At 32.5% G+C, this 14,754-nt stretch overlaps 1 long non-coding RNA gene across 1 annotated transcript in view; it reads left to right on the top strand.

Annotated features, from left to right (window-relative positions):
- Nucleotides 1-14,476, top strand: part of LOC134700527 (uncharacterized) — a 29,461-nt gene extending 14,985 nt beyond the window's left edge. Inside the window, exons 3-7 of the long non-coding RNA XR_010103918.1 lie at nucleotides 1,366-1,411; nucleotides 3,762-3,839; nucleotides 6,263-6,345; nucleotides 6,593-6,616; nucleotides 14,387-14,476. This is a non-coding gene — a long non-coding RNA (uncharacterized LOC134700527). The remainder of the gene's footprint in view (nucleotides 1-1,365; nucleotides 1,412-3,761; nucleotides 3,840-6,262; nucleotides 6,346-6,592; nucleotides 6,617-14,386) is intronic.
- Nucleotides 14,477-14,754: the final 278 nt, after the last annotated feature.

Consider the following 14,754-nt stretch of genomic DNA (forward strand, 5'->3'; position numbering starts at 1 on the left):
CTATTGACTTCGAAATTTTTGCTTAGTTTTCATGTATCAGTTTGTGAATAGATCGATATATGGGGAACAACTAGTGGTAGGTCAATGAAATTAGGTATGCAGTTGTATTAGCATTGGCACATCTCATTACCATAGAGATTATTTGAACCCGCCCCCTCAGTAATGGATTATTGACTTTGAAATTTTGCTTAGTTTACATGTATTAGTTTGTGTTAAGGTTTGTTTAAAGGTAACTACTTATGATAAGTCAATGGTATTTGGTATGCAGTTGTATTAGCATTGGAGATTGTTTAGCCATGTACCTTCAGTCATGGTTCATTGACTTTGAATATTTGCAAAACTTACATGTTAAAGTGTTGCTATTTTAATTTCAACATTTGCATTATCGAAATTCCAACAAAGCCAGACATATCTCTGTGATAATTGTTTATTTTGTTATTTTATATAGTTTACACCATGACAAGTTAAAGATCAAGTAAGAATTTCGTTCCATTACAATGATTTTTTTAACCCATAGGGGACTATGTCATGTATGTATTGCCATGCTTGATTTCTTTGTGCTTGAAGATATTGATTTAATATTTGGTTTATTGCTTCATAATGACAAGTTACAGATCAAGTTCGAATTTAGTTCTGGTCTGATGATTTTGTGCAGAGTTATGGTCCTTGGACTTCGAAAATTTACTTAAATAATCAGTTTTTCACATTTTGTTGTCATGCTTGAAGATATTGACTTGATATTTGTTATATAGTTTACACCATGACAAGTTATAGATCAAGTTAACATTTTGTTCCAGTACAATGATTTTTTAAATGGTAGGGGACTATGTATGCAATGCAATAATGTCAGAATGCTTGTTTATTTTGTGTTTTGTGTACTGTTGTTTGTTGGTGTTTTCGTTTTATACCCCTCTTTGAAAAAAGGGGGGTATACTGTTTTACCTCTGTCTGTCCGTCCGTCCGTCAGTCCGTCCGTCCCATGAAACTTTCGTCGCATTTTTCTCAGGAACTACAATACAAGGATTTCTGAAATTTGGTTTCAGGGTTTATCTAAGTCAGCTATACCGTGTGATGCGTTTTCAGATTGATCACTTGACAACTTCCTGTTTACCGAACACTTGTATGATTTTACACATGATAGCCAAGTTGAAAATTTTCGTCACATTTTTCTCAGGAACTACAATACAAGGATTTCTGAAATTTGGTTTCAGGATTTATATAAGTCAGCTATACCGAACACTTGCATATTTTTACACTATTAATATTATCCACTTGCGGCGGGGGTATCATCAGTGAGCAGTAGCTCACAGTTTCACTTGTTTAGCCTCGTCTTTAGTTTGAATATCTATAATTTGTATTTTTTAGATCCTTGTCCAGTCAATGTGATCCTTGTCCAGTCAAGTTATTATAGGTAAATGTACATTACATGTGAACTAAATCAGATCATTTACTTTTGAAATTTGTTTCAAACGTAAAATGTGAGATATATGTCAATGAGACAGCAACCCAACAAAGCAAGTATGGTGATGTATACAGGTCAATATATAGTCAACAAATCAAAAATAACCTCATATGACAAGGTCCTCATTTTAATGAACCGGGCCATAAAATTTAGGAAGATAACACCCAAACATTTTTATGTTTATAAGAAACAGGGAGATAACCCACAAACATTGATATGTTTATAAGAAACAGGGAGATAACCCACAAACATTGATATGTTTATAAGAAACAGGGAGATAACCCACAAACATTGATATGTTTATAAGAAACAGGGAGATAACCCACAAACATTGATATGTTTATAAGAAACAGGGAGATAACACTCAAACATTGATATGTTCATACAGGGAGATAACCCACAAACATTGATATGTTCATACAGGGAGATAACACACAAACATTGATATGTTTATAAGAAACAGGGAGATAACACACAAACATTGATATGTTTATAAGAAACAGGGAGATAACCCACAAACATTGATATGTTTATAAGAAACAGGGAGATAACCCACAAACATTGATATGTTTATAAGAAACAGGGAGATAACCCACAAACATTGATATGTTCATACAGGGAGATAACCCACAAACATTGATATGTTCATACAGGGAGATAACACTCAAACATTGATATGTTCATACAGGGAGATAACACTCAAACATTGATATGTTTATAAGAAACAGGGAGATAACACACAAACATTGATATGTTTATAAGGAACAGGGAGATAACCCTCAAACATTGATATGTTCATACAGGGAGATAACCCACAAACATTGATATGTTTATAAGAAACAGGGAGATAACACACAAACATTGATATGTTTATAAGAAACAGGGAGATAACCCTCAAACATTGATATGTTCATACAGGGAGATAACCCACAAACATTGATATGTTCATACAGGGAGATAACCCACAAACATTGATATGTTTATAAGAAACAGGGAGATAACCCACAAACATTGATATGTTTATAAGAAACAGGAGATAACCCTCAAACATTGATATGTTCATACAGGGAGATAACCCACAAACATTGATATGTTCATACAGGGAGATAACACACAAACATTTTTATGTTTATAAGAAACAGGGAGATAACCCACAAACATTGATATGTTTATAAGAAACAGGGAGATAACCCACAAACATTGATATGTTTATAAGAAACAGGGAGATAACCCACAAACATTGATATGTTTATAAGAAACAGGGAGATAACACACAAACATTGATATGTTCATACAGGGAGATAACACACAAACATTGATATGTTTATAAGAAACAGGGAGATAACCCACAAACATTGATATGTTCATACAGGGAGATAACCCACAAACATTGATATGTTCATACAGGGAGATAACACCCAAACATTTTTATGTTTATAAGAAACAGGGAGATAACCCACAAACATTGATATGTTTATAAGAAACAGGGAGATAACCCACAAACATTGATATGTTTATAAGAAACAGGGAGATAACCCACAAACATTGATATGTTCATACAGGGAGATAACTCACAAACATTGATATGTTCATACAGGGAGATAACCCACAAACATTGATATGTTCATACAGGGAGATAACACTCAAACATTGATATGTTCATACAGGGAGATAACCCACAAACATTGATATGTTCATACAGGGAGATAACACACAAACATTGATATGTTTATAAGAAACAGGAGATAACACTCAAACATTGATATGTTTATAAGAAACAGGGAGATAACACACAAGCATTGTTATGTTTATAGGAAACAGGGAGATAACACACAAACATTGATAAGTTTATAAGAAACAGGGAGATAACCCACAAACATTGATATGTTTATAAGAAACAGGGAGATAACCCACAAGCATTGACATGTTTATACAGCATTTACAGGGAGATAACACACAAACATTGATATGTTTATACAGGGAGATAACCCACAAACATTGATATGTTTATAAGGAACATTCATAACAGTTAATTATAAAAAGAAGTACCAATGAAGTATTTTTAAATGATACATATATTTTACATATATCAGGCTTAAACAATTTAATATGATTTATAGTTATTTTTCACAGATACTTGAGATGACGACAGTTGATATGTATTGCCATATATCAGGCTTTAACAAGTAAATGTAATTTATAGTTATTTTTCACAGATACTTGAGATGACGACAATTGATATGTATTTACATATATCAGGCTTTAACAAGTAAATGTAATTTATAGTTATTTTTCACAGATACTTGAGATGACGACACAACCTTACTTATAAAATAGGCTGACCTCAGAGGTACATTCATCAGTATTTATCTAATTAGTATGTATAATATATGTTTTTTAAGATTACAAAAAAAAGATCAATTCATAAAAACGGCCTTGTTAATCTTTCAAGGTGTTGTGGTATTGTGTTCACCTTTAGTGTGGGAGGTGGTGGGTTTATAAAATACACTCTGTAAGCAGTTTTCCTCTGCCGTACATCCACTTCCTGTTTACCAATAGAATTATACAACACTCATTGTACAATTACAATTTCTTTTTCTTGGCTTCTATGGAAGGGAATGATTTTATATTTGATGAACAGCTTGATAATGTTGAGTTGTAGCTTGCTAGCAGTTTTTATGCATTATGTTTTTCGGTCTGTGCGTCTGTTTGTTCATCTGTCCGTTCGTCCGTCTGTCCCGCTTCTGGTTTAAGTTTTTTAGTCAATGTAGTTTTTGATAAAGTCCAATCAACTTGACACTTAGTTCACATGTTCCCTATGATATGATCTTTCTAATTTTAATGCCAAATTAGAGTTTTGACCTCAATTTCAGGGTCCACTGAACATAGAAAATGTGTCTGTCCCACTTCAGGTTAAAGTTTTTGTCAAGGTAGTTTTTGATGAAGTTAAAGTCCAATCAACTTGAAAATTAGTACACATGTTCCCTATGATATGATCTTTCTAATTTTAAGAGTTTTGACCCCAATTTCACGGTCCACTGAACATAGAAAATGCTTCTGTCCCACTTCAGGTTAAAGTTTTTGGTCAAGGTACTTTTTGATGAAGTTGAAGTCCAATCAACTTGAAACTTCGTACATATGTTCCCTATGATATGATCTTTTTAATTTTAAGAGTTTTGACCCCAATTTCACGGTCCGCTGAACATAAAAATGATACTGCGAGTGAGGCATCCATGTAATATGGACACATTCTTATATTTTCTGTTGTGCATTGTACAGGGAAAATTTTCATGAAAGTTTTCTTTGCTTTAATAATTTTAGGGAATGATCATTTATGCCTCAGTGAATATGTTACCTCAATAGGCCAGTTCCGGGATACGGTAGTTAGTTGAATCTGTCATATGACTTCCATCACCACATGACTATAATGAAGGGGTAAAAAAGTTTGATCGTATATTGCACGAAATATTTGGAAAATTAAAATTTAATAAGTTGGTCAACCTCCCTTAAGTGGTATTATTTCTGAACTACCCTGCAGAATGACGATTCTGAAATTACTTGAAACTTTAATAGAGTAGGGATACAGGCGCGCCTTCTATCTGGTAAATGACGTCATAAAGGCGTGCAAATTGAGGATATTTTCCGGTGAAAGACATGATTCCAGAAATAGCCTGTCAATTGCATGCAGCGACACAAGTCTGTCTAGTTCAAAGTTACCTTAAGGAGGTGTGGTATGATAAACAATGATACAATTATTCCTAGACCATAGGACAAAGATATAAATAATTACAGGTCGTCCAACAGCCTTCAATAATGAGCAAATCCCATGCCATATGATAATAAGGAGGTGTGGTATGATTAACAATGATACAATTATTCCTAGACCATAGGGCAAAGATATAAATAATTACAGGTCGTCCAATAGCCTTTAACAATGAGCAAAACCCATTCCATATACTCATCTATAAAAAGCCTTGGTATGATAAAATGTGAAACATTTCAAAAGAAAACATCAACAGCCTACTTTGTACTACAACAATGAAGGAAAAATAAATATGGTACACAGCTTCTAACTACATCCACTACCTTATAGGTCCTGTCTTTCGACAGGCACATACAGAATAAAAAAAAATGATTGAATTTAATGTGACTGGTCTAGTTGATTATAGACAGTGTTTCGAGAAGCTGCAATATGATATTTAATAATATTATTAATTCGTATATTTTAACAATTTGATTCGTTTAGGGATAGTCACATGTTTAACTATATTTTCGAAGGTAGAGAGAAAACAGCGGATAGCAAAAAGCATATTGACCTGCAAAAAGCATATCGCACGGTTATTTTTAGAATTTCTAAAAACCAATATATTTAGTGACGTCATGTTATGAATTTCAGGATAATGTTTAACGTTTTGAAACACATGATATCTGTGATCAATTATTTGACGAAAAGAATTTCAATTACATAAGATGTCAAAAAAAAGGTAAATGAAATAACAACTAAAATGTTGTTATTGTCAAGGAGATAATGTAATATCTAGAAAATACCAACAAACCTTAATGACGATTTTGATATAAATATGGTCGGAAATTAATAATATAACAAATATAGCCTTTGTATGAGGTCAATACATGATAATAACGACCCAAAGAAGTATATCGACCTCGGACTTCGTCCTCAGTCAATATACTTCTTTCAGGTCAATATATCCTTGTATCGACCTCATACACAGGCTATATTTGTATATTGTTCTTTATGTGTGTCTTAATGCTGGTAAATAAAACTTTTGACATTTTTAGGTCTGGGAAAGTGCAATAGATGTTCTGGTGTTCGATGGAAAGAGTCACACCCTGCTTGTAGAATACATCTGTACCTCATTTAGGTATGTGATCAGATCTTCAAGGTTTTTAGTTCAGTTCATTATTAAACTTTAAATAGTGCAGAAAAGTTGAGATAAATTACTGTTTCAATGCTATTATATATTATTTGAATGAAATAAGAAGATGAAAATATTAGGTCTGTATTTTACCACCCATAGTGATCATGTTTTTTCAATTGGCAATAACACAAATACCTCAATTAAAAATCAACAGTATATATTGAATATAACTTTTCTATTCTATTTTTAGGCTATAATGGAGGATTGGAATAAGGTAAGCTTTACTTAATAGTCTCCTTGTCATTTGTAGTTTTGTTCCCCATTAGTGTACAATTAGATAAAAACTAGTAGAATTCTAAGTGAACTACCAAACTAATTATTCCAAAAACAAAAAAATATACAACTGGGACAAAGCAAGGTGCACTCAAAAACATTTCTACTCATTAAACGGATAGTCCATCAGCTGGTAGGGCAAAATTTTAATTCTGTGTTACACCCCAGGGTACCGCAATTTTTTTATATAAATTTAAAGAGTAATATATGATGAATATTTTAAGAGGTGTTAGACTTTTGGAAAAGTGTCCAAAAGGGGTTGAAAGGGGACTTATTTAAGGGTATATCAAAAATTTTGTTTTGCACATATTTACAGAAAAATGTAAAAATAACCAATAATTCAGTACTATTCTTTTTATTAAATAGAACAAATCATATCATATTAAAACGCAGGCTGATTTTCAATTAATTTTTAAATCGTAGAGGACCAAGAAAAAAGGGGGAGGGCAATTTCCAAAATTCGTGATTTTGAATGAAAAGAAGCAAATTTAAGTACTAATTTTCTTAAAAATGGTGTATTTTTTATATTGAAACATAGATCATAATGTAACTACAATGTAAAGGCTGTTGACAAAAAACATTTAAAGGTAAAACACAAAAACATAGAATCAACGACAGACACAAACATAGACAACCAGAAATGCACGATTCTGTCACAAATTTATACATCACATTCATGAAATAACTCACATATTAAAACACACAAAACTGTCAGGGTTTCTAGATATCTATTTTTTTTAATTTTTTTTAACCGAATCACTACATTTTAAGGTTACGCAGAAGGTCAATCCATAGAATCATCATCAGTTTGGTCACCTTTGTTGAACACATGAACATCTGTTGTTGGCACAACCAGCTTTAAATGAACAGCACTTCCGAATTATTAAAGCATCTAACGCTGGTGGTTGGTCTAGCCAATTGATACTGATCAAATCGTTCTAAACAATCCAACTATAGTTGTTTATCAACAGACCAGTGATGTGTTTAAGAGCAGATTTCAAAATCTTCGTCTGAAAGTTGGATGGTTTAATGTGCTTTAACATTGCATCTCTTGTTGGGGCAGTAGATGACAATAAATCTTTAATTGGTTGCATTTCAAAACGTTCTGAACTTTATCATGTTTATTGATCGATATTTCTAATTTCGTAGCCATATATAGAACACGAAAACCTCTCGAGTGTTTTGCCAACTCTTTGTCAACCTCTTCAAAGGTTTCAACACGATGGAATAGACGATCCGAAAACACATAACGTGTCAAAAAGCCGAATACTTTGCTTTTTTTCCTTAACCAGACAAAACACTTATTGAATCACAACCTGTACTGCCGTGAAATCCTGGCAGTTTTCTACAAATATTCTCACCAATCTAACAATGTTAGAATTGATATGCAACTGTGAAAATAGTAAGCCAATACTTCCAGATCAATGTCAGAAGGTTTTATAACAATGGAGTCGTAACTTTTGTCAGCTGCATATTTTTGCATTAAGAAACATTTTGTAATCGGCTCCTTCCTGTTTGATTATAAGATAAAACCATTCTACGCTATTTCATTTCCAACATTTTTTTTGTGGCACATACTTCAATGTGATACAAATAAATCAATACATTCAAGTGTAAATCTATAGGATTATTTACTCTTTTCCGAACCAAAGAATTCAACAAGAGCAACTTTGTTTTCCCCAACTAACAAACATTTCTTCCATTCCCAAGAGCACGATTGTGATGGTGTAGAACTTATCGTCATGATTTGACCTCCCACGGACCTGCTGTTTTAATTTATTTATGGATATTGTGGGATACTAATCAGTGACAAAATCAATGCGGGACCGCTTTTCGAAACTAAAAGGATGGTTTTTAAAATAACAATTGCCAAATAAAAAAAGGGCTTAGTATCCTAGTAATGGCTTGAATAACTGCCATATCATCAAAAATCCACATGCTTTCCTAAGGAATGACCATTTTCTAAAAGACCACTTAGGACAGATTTTAATTTCTCATAAAATGTGTACCATCAAAGTTTGCAAGATACATTGGAAACGGACCTAATTCAAACTGGAGAACCTATCGCATAACCAACTATCTTGTCTGGGCTATGACAAGCAGGCGACATTTTTTTTCATCTGCTCTCAATGTTTTCTTGTTCTTGTCACCCATTAACTGCTTGTCTTTTATTTCCTTTTTTAAAAATGTAAGCAATGATAATCTTTTAATTGTTTTGAAGATATCGGTTGACTTTTGTATAAGCCGTTCATTAATGAAATTTTTTGAAGCAAACTTTCCCTTTTCATACGCGTTTAGAAGGTTGCACATTAATTCCGAAGAAGCAACAGAATCCGAGAACAAGCCATATAACTGTTCAGATGTTTCAAATGGATTTGTCCAGCTTTGCAGTGTCTGAAACAATTTCATAACATCAGTTTTGTCTCCGTTCATTCGAGTTTTTTAAAGTTCTTTTTGTGCGGATGTTTCAGGGTTACCCATTCCTACAAAATCTCGAATTTTAAGGATATTGAAGCTCTTTCCACTGCTGGTGGACGTTTAGTTCACGAGGGTATCACCAGCCCAGTAGTCAACAATCTGTGTTGTCATGAATATCAATAATGTGGTTATTTACATAAATTTCCTGTTTATAAAACTTTGATTCGTTCAAAAAACTAAGGATGTTCTTATCCCAGACAAAGATACCTTAGCCTTATTTGGTACAACTTTTTGGAATTTTGGATTCTCAATGCTCTTCAACTTTGCACTTGTTTGGCTTTACAAATATTTTGATATGAGCGTCACTAATGAGTCTTATGTAGACGAAACGCGCGTCTGGCATACTAAATTATATTTTGGTACCTTTTATAACAATTTCATGTACATTTACCAACCAACGCTTAACATAATCTTTATTTAAACTAAAAACAACAAAGCCAAATGTGTTTGTATTTCTTTGAAACCTAAGAACGTAAAAAGTATGGCCAATTCTCATAACTGACTATTTGACGTTCATTCAAAGCGATGTTTGTCGATTGAATGACTTAATAATCTTAAGTCAATCACTACATAGCTAAAACACAAAATGTAATCAAACACACTTTTATTGAGTTCGATAGAGTGCACCTTTTCTGAACGCAAAAAAAACCACCTTAATTTGTACCTTTTCAGTAATATTTTGTTACACATTCACTTTATAAAATAATTTGTCTCACCAAAACATCATAAATCGACATTTAAATGTGTGTTTTCAGTTGCAAATTGATAATGCTTATGTGTGAATGCATTGTACATGTTGTATACTGAATCAAAGACGGTAATTTGATGATTTCCGTAATTTAACGAGTATTTGCACGTACATATATTTTATCAAATATTTCATATTTTAGACGATATATAAATACTGCAAATGATTGAAACATTGTATAATGATTAATTTTAAAGTTTAATTAACTAAAATGGGTAAATGTATAACGAATTTCTTTATGAAAGGAAAAAATGTGCCTTAATTTTAACCAAAAAAATCGGTTTGCTTGTAATGTAAAAAAATCTTTTTAAAAACAAAAAATCTTCAGAGTAACATTAAATATGTCAGTTTTGTATCTGTTTTAGCTGTTTACACCTATACTTTATTTTTTTTTAGTCGCTTTATATAAAAAAAAATAATTAAAAATTACTTAGTCGTGATTGCTAAATGAGGGAACCATTGAAAGGGACGTTTTAAAACCTCTTTTGGACACTGTTTTTTTAGTCTAACACCTTGTATTTTATCAATAAGATAATGAAGTTGAATTCTATCAAAAAAAATCGCGGTACCCTGGGGTGTAACACAAACTCCTTAACTAGAGCGCTTTTGAGAACTAGCTGATGGACTAGGATGACACAAACAGCATTTGAATCAGTATTCAGTAACTGAACAAAACAAACAAAAATGCAGTTTTAAGAAATTTAGCGATTATTTTTCAAGTATGAATGTACATGATGTTTGAGGGTGTGGACAGCTTTTGCAGGAGGTGGGAGGTGGGGGCAGGAGTTTGGAGAGAAAAAAAGATCCTGGTGGGAGATAGTGTATTATTTATGTAGTACCTTCAGAATCCTTGTTAACAATGTCAAATATGTAACTGTAAGTAGGTCTGTAGAGTTATTTGAAAAAAATATTAGGACAATTTTTCTAAATAAAAAAAATGAAATAAATGTTATCTCCCCTTGCCATTGTTAAGTTCATGTGAGTTGAATAAGACCAATCTATTTGATGGTATAAAGAGCCGACTGATACAACACACATTTTGTCTTGTTAGGTTACAGTCTCATTGCTTTATTATATCCCACATCTACATTTATTCAGTCTACATACATTTATATATGTATCTCTTTAAGTAAGTTAATAGAGAGATTTCTACTAGCTGATATGAAAAAGGATGAGAAAGTACCTAGGGGCAATTAAAAGACTAAGTGAATGAAACACAACTACATGTACATGTCTTTAAAAGGACAAAAGTAGGGGCAATTAAAGGACTAAGTGTATTACATGTCTTAAAAAGGACAAAGGTCAAAGTCCAGAAAATACTGCAAGAAAGAAAATTCAAGGATATGCCATATCTAGTTCATGATTCTATAAAAAAATAATTTTTGAAGGTTAACAATTTTTGTCAAGCCTGTCACAGAAAGCTCGACATAGGGATAGTGATCCGACGGCGGCTAACGTCTTAAAAGCTTCATATTTTAGAAGGTTGAAGACCTGGATGCTTCATACTTTGTTACAGATGCCTCATGTTATGAAGTTTCCGTCAGTCACATGTCCAATGTCCTTGACCTCATTTCCATGGTTCAGTGACTACTTGAAAAAAATATTTTTTGTAATGTTAAATTCTCTCTTATTATAAGTAATAGGAATAATATTTTTGATATGTGTGTACCTTACAAGGTCTTCATGCCCGTTAGACAGTTTTCACTTGACCTCGACCTCATTTCATGAATCAGTGAACAAGGTTAAGTTTTGGTGGTCAGGTCCATATCTCAGATACTATAAGCAATAGATCTAGTATATATTCAGTGTATGGAAGGACTGTAAAGTGTATATGTCCAACTGGCAGGTGTCATCTGACCTTGAACTCATTTTTATGGTTCAGTGGTTACAGTAAGATTTTTATACGACCGCAAAATTTGAAAAAAATTTCGTCGTATATTGCTATCACGTTGGCGTCGTCGTCGTCGTCGTCGTCGTCCGAATACTTTTAGTTTTCGCACTCTAACTTTAGTAAAAGTAAATAGAAATCCATGAAATTTTAACACAAGATTTATGACCACAAAAGGAAGGTTGGTATTGATTTTGGGAGTTTTGGTCCGAACATTTCAGGAATTAGGGGCCAAAAAGGGCCCAAATAAGCATTTTCTTGGTTTTCGCACTATAACTTTAGTTTAAGTCAATAGAAATCTATGAAATTTTGACACAAGGTTTATGACCACAAAAGAAAGGTTGGGATTGATTTTGGGAGTTTTGGTTTCAACAGTTTAGAAATAAGGGGCCAAAAAAGGGCCCAAATAAGCATTATTCTTGGTTTTCGCACAATAACTTTAGTTTAAGTAAATAGAAATCAATGAAATTTAAACACAATGTTTATGACCACAAAAGGAAGTTTGGTATTGATTTTGGGAGTTTAGGTCCCAACAGTTAAGGAATTAGGGGCCAAAAAGGGACCCAAATAAATTTTTTCTTGGTTTTCGCACCATAATGTTAGTATCAGTAAATAGAAATCTATGAAATTTAAACACAAGGTTTATGACCATAAAAGGAAGGTTGGTATTGATTTTGGGTGTTTTGGTCCGAACAGAATAAGGGGCCCAAAGGGTCCAAAATTAAACTTTGTTTGATTTCATCAAAATTGAATAATTGGGGTTCTTTGATATGCCGAATCTAACTGTGTATGTAGATTCTTAACTTTTGGTCCCGTTCTCAAATTGGTCTACATTAAGGTCCAAAGGGTCCAAAATTAAACTTAGTTTGATTTGGACAAAAAATGAATTGGTTGGGTTCTTTGATATGCTGAATCTAAAAATGTACGTAGATTCTTGATTATTGGCCCAGTTTTCAAGTTGGTCTAAATGGGGGTCCAAAATTAGACTTTGTTTCATTTCATCAAAAATTGAATAAATGGGGTTCTTTGATATGCCAAATTTAACTGTGTATGTAGATTCTTCATTTTTGGTCCTGTTTTCAAATTGGTATACATTAAAGTCCAAAAGGTCCAAAATTAAACTTAGTTTGATTTTAACAAAAATTGAAATCTTGGGGTTCTTTGATATGCTGAATCCAAACATGTACTTAGATTTTTGATTATGGACCCAGTTTTCAAGTTGGTCCAAATCAGGATCTAAAATTATTATATTAAGTATTGTGCAATAGCAAGTCTTTTCAATTGCACAGTATTGCGCAATGGCAAGAAATATCTAATTGCACAATATTGTGAAATAGCAAATTTTTGTTTAATTAGAGTTATCTTTCTTTGTCCAGAATAGTAAGCAAGAAATATCTAACTGCAATTGATAAATTAAAATAATCTTTACCATTCAGTGATAACAAGCAGTTGTTTTACATCTTAATATTTTATGATGTATTTAAATGAGTAGTTATTGTTGCAAACTCCATTAGAAATTTTAATTGAGATTAGTTTTGGAATAAGGGAAAGGGGTATGTGATTAAAAAAATTGGGTTCAATTTTTCTCATTTGAAATTTCATAAATAAAAAGAAAATTTCTTCAAACATTTTTTTGAGAGGATTAATATTCAACAGCATAGTGAATTGCTCTAAGAGAAAACAAAAATTTTAAGTTTATTAGAACACATTCATTCTGTGTCAGAAACCTATGCTGTGTTAACTATTTAATCACAATCCAATTTTAGAGCTGAATCCAGCTTGAATGTTGTGTCCATACTTGCCCAAACCGTTCAGGGTTCAACCTCTGCGTTCGTATAAAGCTACGCCCTGCGGAGCATCTGGTTGTGTTTTGGTCTGTTTTTCTTATACTGTATGCAATAGGTCTACCATATTTGGTGTATGGAATGATTGTAAGGTGTACATGTCTAGCTGGCATGTGTCATCTGACCGTGACCTCATTTTCATGGTTCAGTGGTCAAAGTTCAGTTTTTGAGTTTTGGTCTTTTTATTCAATACATTATGCAATATGTCAACTATATTTGCTGTATGGAAATATTTTATGATTTATATGTCAATCGCACAGGTTTTATTCGACCTTGACCTCAGTTTCACGGTTCATTGTTCAGTGTTGAGTTTTTGTGTTTTGGTCTGGTTTTCTTACACTATAACCAATAGGTCAACTATATCTGTTGTTTGGAAGAATTGTTAGCTGTACATGCCTTGACCTCATTTTCATGGTTCATTGGTCAATGTTTAGTTTTCTTGGTTAATGTTAAGTTTATGTGACAGTTGTGATAAAGCTTTTTATTTAGGACTATCAACATAATATCAATGATTAGTAAAGAAGGCGAGACATTTCAGTGTGTGCACTCTTGGTGTTTTTCTTGATAATATAAAATGCAAATTCCCAACAATTATATGATATTTAAAGAATTCCTCTCTGTTTTTTGACAGAAACTTACTACAGCTGCTGGGAATAGAAATATACATTTTGTAGAAGCTTTAAAATTATGTCTACAGAATGGTGCAGACATTGATTATCAAGATTAAATGTAATTTCTATGTTATACTTACAGAAACTAACTACAGCTGCTAGTGATGGAGATATAGAAGCCTTAAAATTAAGCCTACAGAATGGTGCAGACATTGATTATCGAGATGTAAGTAAAATAGTCACATTCAAAACTACCTTATTTTAATAATTCATAGAAAAATCATTTGAAGATACAGCATTTTATGGTACATGAACAAAAAAAAGACACAAAACTACATGTAACTTAAAATTAAAGCACAGTGAAACAGTGAAAACTACAAGTAACTTCAAAATGTTGAATATTGTACATAAACACACGACAACAATTTACTTTAGAACTATAATAACAGAAGTATAAAAAATAAAAAACAAGTTGCTTCAGAACATAACAGATTGTACATAAGCAGTATA

Source organism: Mytilus trossulus, unplaced genomic scaffold (genome assembly GCF_036588685.1).
Source record: "Mytilus trossulus isolate FHL-02 unplaced genomic scaffold, PNRI_Mtr1.1.1.hap1 h1tg000158l__unscaffolded, whole genome shotgun sequence".
Lineage (NCBI taxonomy): Eukaryota > Metazoa > Mollusca > Bivalvia > Mytilida > Mytilidae > Mytilus > Mytilus trossulus.